The sequence below is a fragment of the Gastrolobium bilobum genome, unplaced genomic scaffold (assembly GCF_033153095.1).
Source record: "Gastrolobium bilobum isolate Gb01-03AN ecotype WA unplaced genomic scaffold, APGP_CSIRO_Gbil_v1 utg2535, whole genome shotgun sequence".
Classification (NCBI taxonomy): domain Eukaryota; kingdom Viridiplantae; phylum Streptophyta; class Magnoliopsida; order Fabales; family Fabaceae; genus Gastrolobium; species Gastrolobium bilobum.
Genome location: NW_026897536.1, coordinates 157,432 through 164,184, shown reverse-complemented (window position 1 = coordinate 164,184; position 6,753 = coordinate 157,432). Strand labels below are relative to the sequence as shown.

General features: G+C 32.8%; 1 non-coding gene across 1 annotated transcript; it reads left to right on the top strand.

Annotated features, from left to right (window-relative positions):
* Nucleotides 1–478: 478 nt before the first annotated feature.
* Nucleotides 479–584, top strand: LOC133307803 (small nucleolar RNA R71). The gene has a single exon (XR_009751091.1). It is a non-coding gene; the product is annotated as a small nucleolar RNA R71 (small nucleolar RNA).
* The last annotated feature ends 6,169 nt before the right edge of the window (nucleotides 585–6,753 follow it).

The window sequence follows — 6,753 nt, the reverse complement described above, 5'->3', positions numbered from 1 at the left end:
GCATTGTTTTGATTCCTCCATCCTTGATTATTATACCATTGATTCTGGTTGTTGCTCCTGTTGTTATTGTTGTAGTTTCCTGCATACCATACAGTGGTAAGTTCAGTGTTACAATCACCAGATTCACGAGGTCCATTACAAATAGAATAATTTTGAATAGATTTAGTCAAATAAAGTTGTTCAAAATTATTTGGCGGTTTAGATTACTCAGCAAGCTTCCAATTCTTTATGGTGTTTGCAAGTATGCCATTTATGCTGAGAGAGCATTGGTTCCATCCAATTCTATAGTTCCTGCTTTCTTTGGAGCATTTTATCTCTTTGAAGGCCATTGGATATGCTTCTTGGCCAATTTCTCTAGCAATCGAACTACTTCATCATAAGTACAATAAAAAGATCTCCTCCAGCTGCTGTGTCCATGGTTGCCTTGAGTTGTGATATCAAACTATGATAAAAGATATGAATGATTCCCCAGTTAGATACTCCATGGTTGAGACATTTTCTGAGTAGATCTTTGTATCGCTCCCATGCTTCATATAAATTCTCTCCATCATGCATCTGAAATGAAGTGATGTCAGATCTGGCTTGAGCTTTTTTGCGTGTGAAAAGAACATTGCAACAAATTGCTCCAGGAGTTGCTTCCAGTTTGTAATTGAATTTGGGGGCAAGGTTCTTAACCATTCTTTAGCTTTTCCTGCCAAAGAAAAGGGAAATTATCTCATTCACATATTTTCATTAGAAATGCCTGTAAATAAATAATGGCTAAATAACAACACAAGAAGGGGGTGAATTGTGTTTTGAACTTTTTCTGAATTAAACAAATAAAATTAAAAACCCCTTTTTAAAAGAAAGCATGCAAGATAAATTTAACAATTAAAAAAAAAATTCTCAAATCCTAAAAAGATTCAAAACATCAAGAATAATGAATCATAGAGAATATATGCAGCGGAAAATAAAAGAGTAAGGGAAGAGAAGATAACACCGGGATATATCTTGGTTCACTCTCCACCACTGAAAGTTACATCCAGACTGAGGCCTATCGTTCCACTATCATCAAGCTTTCAACCGGTGCTTGAAGAAACTGTTTTACAAGAGAAATTTTACAAGAGTTGTGATCTACTTGATCACCCTTAACCTAAACCCTAGGATCACTCCACTTGAACCAAACCTCAATTGGACTTTTACAAGACTGTGATCAACACCTTGATTATTCTTAACCTATACCCTAGGATCACTCCAATTGAATCAATCACAGCAGAACTACCTCCCTAATTTCATAATTACACATAAACAAAAAAATAAGAAGACAAAGAGGGCTATTTATATCTCACCTTTAGCCTACTAGAGAAACTTAGCTCATTCTTGGAAGCATGATAAAAACGAAAGAAAATCTAAAAACTACAGAAAGATTAAAGTGCAAAAATGGCGTCTAGCCTAGAATGAACATCCTCTGCAGAAGGGGTATGATTTCCTTTTAATTGCATGTGTTTTTTTTTTCTTTTCATGGTTGCTCTCTACCGTTGGTTTAATCAAAGGCTCTTAATCCTTCAAATCCTCTCCAGTAAGAGTTCTCCTTTCTGCCAAGTCAGCCATATCCATTGTAGCAATTGTTAGTACATCCTCTACAGAAGGGGTCTGATTTCCTTTTAATTGCAAGTGCTTTTTCCTTTTCATGGTTGCTCTCTACTGTTGATTTAGTCAAAGACTCTTAATCCTTCAAATCCTCTCCAATAAGAGTTCTCCTTTCTGCCAAGTCAGCCATATCCATTGTAGCAATTGTTAGTACATCCTCTACAGAACGGGTCTGATTTCCTTTTAATTGCAAGTGTTTTTTCCTTTTCATGGTTGCTTTCTACCGTTGATTTAATCAAAGACTCTTAATCCTTCAAATCCTCTCCAATAAGAGTTCTCCTTTCTGCCAAGTCAGCCATATCCATTGTAGCAATTGTTAGTACATCCTCTACAGAAGGGGTCTGATTTCCTTTTAATTGCAAGTGCTTTTTCCTTTTCATGGTTGCTCTCTACCGTTGATTTAATCAAAGACTCTTAATCCTTCAAATCCTCTCCAATAAGAGTTCTCCTTTCTGCCAAGTCAGCCATATCCATTGTAGCAATTGTTAGTACATTGACGTTGAGGTGCTGCTACATTCCTTCGCTGCTACCGTTGACATGGCGCTTCAGGATTGTTTCGTGCCTACTCCAAGGATGCTACAAGAGTTGCTTTTGCTTTAGTGTCTCTTTTGTCCTTTTCTTATTGCTTCACTCCCAAATTTGCTTTTAACAATGGTTGAGTTTTCTTAATGGAAAATGGGTTGCTACAAAGAGAAATTCAGGCCATTATGCTCAATGATAAAAATTAAGCTGAAATGCTCTCAGTACTACTCAAACTCCATATTCGTGTTTTCTCCAACCGAAGCTATTCATATATTACTCCCAAAGACAAACTTGAAATAAAACACTAAAACTTAATAGCAAAATGAAGAATTTAAGAGCATATAAACACTAAATGGATCTCAATTTTTGAGAACCATCACACACTTAATAAAGAAATATTAAAAACAATGAGTAAATATCATTTTGGTCTCTAACAAAAAACACGGTCCCCACTTTAGTCCCTTACAAAAATAAACTAGTCAGTTAGTCCCTAACAAATTCAAAGTGGACCCATTTTAGTCCTTTTGAGGGACTAATATGGGTCTTTTTTGAATTTATGAGGACTACGATTTCAACTAAATGGGTCCACTTTGAATTTGTTAGGTACTAACTGACTAATTTATTTTTGTAAGGGACTAAAGTGGGGACCGTGTTTTTTGTTAGGGACCAAAAAAGGTATTTACTCAAAAATAATTTTTTATATTTTTTTACATTTTAATTATTAAGTGCAATTTCATGCTAGAATGCTCGTCCTAATAAATAACTTGAGTCCACTATCAATTTATTAGCGAGGCTAACTATAATTTTATCTATTCATTAAAAAGTGTATTACTCTTTAGACCAAAAAAAAGCGTATTACTCTAATTCGAAATGAGTGATATTATAAACAACAAAAAAGATTGCATTTTGGACAAGGCGGTGACTACGGACTGAATCAAATTTAAGTTATATATCTGTTTATGAACTCAACTTCTTTTTTATAACAAAATAATATTAACTGGTTTCATAATAAAATACAATATTAAAAATGAAAAGTGAAAAAGCCAAAAAAAATTCCAGTAAAAAATGCTCTACATGCTCACCTTCAACCATCCTAACCAGTAACAAAGTAACTCATGATTCATCCGGATATATTAAAAGTACTGAATATATGCCCTTTTCTTGTAGATGATCTGTAAAGCATGCATCATCGGGACGGTTTTAATTTTCTTAGTTTATTGGAAACATTTCCTATGAAAACACATAATGTGGCATGATTTGCGTCTTTCTTTTTGAAAATATACTAATCGGTTCATTGCTTTGCAACTAATCTAATTCGGGGTGAGTTCAGGATTAAAGCTTTAAACCTCTCTCAAAGGTGGTATTGGAGAGATTCGAATATACATACTCTCACCCCCACTTACTTAGCTCCCATGCATCAAGCTAGCTACCACCATTTGCGTCTTTCTAATATGGGAGTTTTAGAGTCAAGTTAAACATCATCATCTTCATCAAATCTGTGGCCCGTGATTCATCATTATCGTCAAAGGATGCCATCAGCTGCGCATTAATAAATAATAATACTTTTACTTGAAAGTTCGGTTAACGTAGTCCAGCTGAATCTTTTGACAATTTGTACGTGAGCAAGTAATAAAACATTTGATAAGATGAGTGTTGCTAATGTGGTTTGGTTTGGATTGCCTTTAAAAAACAGTTATTTTTATATCTTACTTATTTTTAAAGTGCTTTTTATTAAAGTTAAAACTATTTAGATTTTTAAAAAAATATTTATTTTTTGAAAAAAAAAAATTAGCTTTTGACTTTTGCTTTTTTGAGAAGTTAAAATTTGTAGCTTCTGAAAAAAGTAAGTTTTTGACTTTTTTTATGACTTCTGCTTTTTTTAGAAGCAACATCCAAATACACTTTAAAATAAAAGTGTTTTTTTTTTTAAAAAAAAAAGTAACTTCTGACTGAAAAAAAGGTCATTCAAACGGACCCTTAATAGAGTATCGTTAGAATATTACAATGAAAGTACATAAATTATTAAGCAAAGTAATAATTATATATACAAGTAATGAATTATTTTTACATTTTATGTGGGTCCCATCAAAAAAATATCGAGTCATGTTAACTACTTTTAATGTTGATAACTAGCAAGTTCAACACACATCCTACGTCGAATCAGTCATCATTTAAGAGAATAAAGTTGTTTTGATACATGTTCATAAAGCATTTCAATTCTTTGCATTATGGAGTTGTATCTTAAATTTTCTTAACTATGTATATGTATTTTCAATTAAGAGCCACGGTCTTCATTTTCAAAACTGCCATACATAGAATCAGTCAAGTATCACGTTCTTTTTCATCCAAACAGGTATATCACGATTTGTTATATACACCGGTTGGCATATCACAGATTTCGTGCGTGTAAGTTTTTTAAGTAATTGAAATTAAATAATTTAAGCTAAAACATCTGGTACAAATTTTTTGTAAAGCTAATTTGAAACTTACTATGTCCCAATTCTAGTTTCTACTGGATCAAGCAAGGTCAGAATGGAGAACGATTTGGCGCCAATTTTTTTTATTTTTTTCCCAATACTTGCACTCTTATTTTTACCAAAAAGCAGTTGCGGACTGCTCTTAGAACTCCAATATCTTCCATGTAATTGTATTGGGCTGGATAAATAATAATGGCAATGTAAGATGTGTCCAGTATTAAAACATATACAGTAAAGCCGCTTGCAATTTTAGAATGACGAAGTTCTCAACCATGTATACACAGGCATAATTACATGGCTGAGGTTATGTAGAAAGGAATTTTCCAGTTCATTCGCATTAATTTTGGATTAAGGTTTGAAGACTTCAATTTCAGTTAAAAAATTGTATACATTCTTCACATAATTATAATATTTCTTCAGTTAACTTTTTTTCCAATCAAGCATGTGAATCAATTTTGTTTCAATTTTTGGATTTGCGGTTGTGTTAAGTTTTGTCATTATTACGTCCGACTTGATCGGATTAGTTGATTAAATCGATAAACTTGGCGAAGAAGTCTTAAAAAAAATAAATTATTTTGTTTTATAATTTAAATATCTATTTGGATCATCTCTTTTTTAAATTACAAATTATTTATAAGTAGAAGCTAGGACAAACAGATTTTGAGAAAAACTCTTATAATGAATTCTTTTTTTTAATAATAAAGAAAAAAACTAAAAACTAATTTTTTTTAAACTTTTATCAGCTTTTCTTGAATTGTGTGCTGAAGAGCTATAGAGATAGAGAGAGAGAATTTTCTTGAAATATGTGCTTTTAAGTTAAAAGTTTATATAATTATCAAACAACTTTTAACCTTTTTTTAACCTTTGTTTATAAATAACTTCTAATTTAAAAAAAAGAGAGAATTCAAACAAACTCCAATGATAACACATTTTGATTTTGGTCGTTCATGGTTTAAAAGTGATCAATTTTAATCCTGCTATTAATGAGGCGACAATATAAATGTCACATCATCAATATATGCCGTGTGTTGGTAAATACTGATGTGTTACGCTATAATTCCAAATAAAATTAAAATATTGGCATGTAATTAACTTGATAACTTTCTTAAAATGTTTCAAAATTCATAGTTAATTGAAATATAAATTTTTCAGTAGTCCCCAATCTCAGATTGAGTTTCCGTCAGTTGCTTGCTTTTTTTTTTTTTAGCTCAAAGAAGGGGCAAGAGCCCAAAAGAAAAATTACAAGATAGGAACTTCTAAGCCCAAAAGAGGACTCATCTCACCAGGGGCTTCTATAAGCAACACAAACTCTCTCGAAGAACAAAGGCTTGGTTAGCTAACCAATCAATGCAAAAATTAGCATCTCTCCTAACATGACAGCTATGAAGCACGGATACGCAAAATAAAAAAATTTCTACGTATCGGACACACGTTCGATACGGATACGTTGGGATACTCTTTCTTTGCGTATCAGATGGGTCAATGGCATTTCAGTAATTTTTAAAAAAATAAATAAAGCGTGTTTTTTTTTTTTAAACAAAAAACACCCAAATCGATTGAATCTCAGAATCTCAGACGCCCTTAAAGTTCTACTCACTATTGGTTCGCTGTCGCTGTTTCCTCCTTCGTCGTTGGTTCGCCATCGCTGTTCCTCCTTCGCTGTTGTTCGTCGTTGGCCGTCGTTGTTCCTCCTCGGCTCCTCCACGGTGGTAGCTGTTCGCAATCGATCTTTCTTCCTCCTTGGCTGTCGGTGGTAGCTGTTCGTCCTCCGACCTCCATCGTCGTTCTTCCTCCTTGGCTTTCGTTCTGCTCCTTTTGGCTTTTTGTCGGTCGCTGCTCAAAAAGGATCCTCTCGCATGGAGTCACGGTGTCGATAGGTAAGTGACGGATCCAATGCTGTATATTCTATTTGTATATGATATAATATAATGGAATGGAGTGATTTTTATATTGAAGGATCCAATGCTCCTTGGTCTGCTCAAATATAATATAATATACAAATATATTTTTATATTCTATTTGTATATTCTGTTTACATAAAATTTAAAATATATTATATTTGTATATTCTATTTACATAAAATTTATATTGTTATATTCTGTATATTTGTATATTGTATATTGTA